Source organism: Hordeum vulgare, chromosome 7H, assembly GCF_904849725.1.
Source record: "Hordeum vulgare subsp. vulgare chromosome 7H, MorexV3_pseudomolecules_assembly, whole genome shotgun sequence".
Taxonomy (NCBI): domain Eukaryota; kingdom Viridiplantae; phylum Streptophyta; class Magnoliopsida; order Poales; family Poaceae; genus Hordeum; species Hordeum vulgare.
Window position 1 is genome coordinate 21,767,130 of NC_058524.1, and position 1,683 is coordinate 21,768,812.

The following is a 1,683-nucleotide window of genomic DNA, read 5'->3' on the forward strand; positions in this document are numbered from 1 at the left end:
ACCATGATCTCCATCAACGTGTCGCCATCGGGGTTGTCGTGCTACTCATGCTATTACTACTAAAGCTACATCCTAGCAAAATAGTAAACGCATCTGCAAGCACAAACGTTAGTTATAAAGACAACCCTATGGCTCCTGCCGGTTGCCGTACCATCGACGTGCAAGTCGATATTTTCTATTACAACATGATCATCTCATACATCCAATATATCACATCACATCGTTGGCCATATCACATCACAAGCATACCCTGCAAAAACAAGTTAGACGTCCTCTAATTTTGTTGTTGCATGTTTTACGTGGTGACCATGGGTATCTAGTAGGATCGCATCTTACTTACGCAAACACCACAATGGAGATATATGAGTTGCTATTTAACCTTATCCAAGGACCTCCTTGGTCAAATCCGATTCAACTAAAGTTGGAGAAACTGACACCCGCCAGTCATCTTTGAGCAACGGAGTTACTCGTAGCGATGAAACCAGTCTCTCGTAAGCGTACGAGTAATGTCGGTCCGAGCCGCTTCGATCCAACAATACCGCGGAATCAAGAAAAGACTAAGGAGGGCAGCAAAACGCACATCTCCGCCCACAAAAACTTTTGTGTTCTACTCGAGAAGACATCTACGCATGAACCTAGCTCATGATGCCACTGTTGGGGAATATCGCATGGGAGACAAAAAATTTCCTACGCGCACGAAGACCTATCATGGTGATGTCCATCTACGAGAGGGGATGTGTGATCTATGTACCCTTGTAGACCGTACAGCAGAAGCGTTAGAGAACGCGGTTGATGTAGTGGAACGTCCTCACGTCCCTCGATCCGCCCCGCGAACCGTCCCGCGATCAGTCCCACGATCTAGTGCCGAACGGACGGCAACTCCGCGTTCAGCACACGTACAGCTCGACGATGATCTCGGCCTTCTTGATCCAGCAAGAGAGACGGAGAGGTAGAATAGTTCTCCGGCAGCGTGACGGCGCTCCGGATGTTGGTGATGATCTTGTCTCAGCAGGGCTCCGCCCGAGCTCCGCAGAAACGCGATCTAGAGGTAAAACCGTGGAGATATGTGGTCGGGTTGCCGTGGCAAAGTTGTCTCAAATCAGCCCTAAAACCCCACTATATATAGGAGAGGGAGGGGGAGCCTTGCCTTGGGGTCCAAGAACCCCAAGGGGTCGGCCGAGCCAAGGGGGGAAGGATTCCCCTCCCAAACCGAGTCCTACTTGGTTTGGAAGGTGGAGTCCTTCTTCCCTTTCCCACCTCCTCCTTTTTTTCCTTTCCTCTTTGATTTTCTTCCCAATGCGCATAGGCCTCTCTTGGGCTGTCCCACCAGCCCACTAAGGGCTGGTGCGGCACCCCAAACACCTATGGGCTTCCCCGGGGTGGGTGCCCCCCCCCCCCCGGTGAACTCCCGGAACCCATTCATCATTCCCGGTACATTCCCGGTAACTCCGAAAAACTTCCGGTAATCAAATGAGCTCATCCTATATATCAATCTTCATTTTCGGACCATTCTGGAAACCCTCGTGACGTCCGTGATCTTATCCGGGACTCCGGACAACATTCGGTAACCAACCATATAACTCAAATACGCATAAAACAACGTCGAACCTTAAGTGTGCACACCCTGCGGGTTCGAGAACTATGTAGACATGACCCAAGAGACTCCTCGGTCAATATCCAATA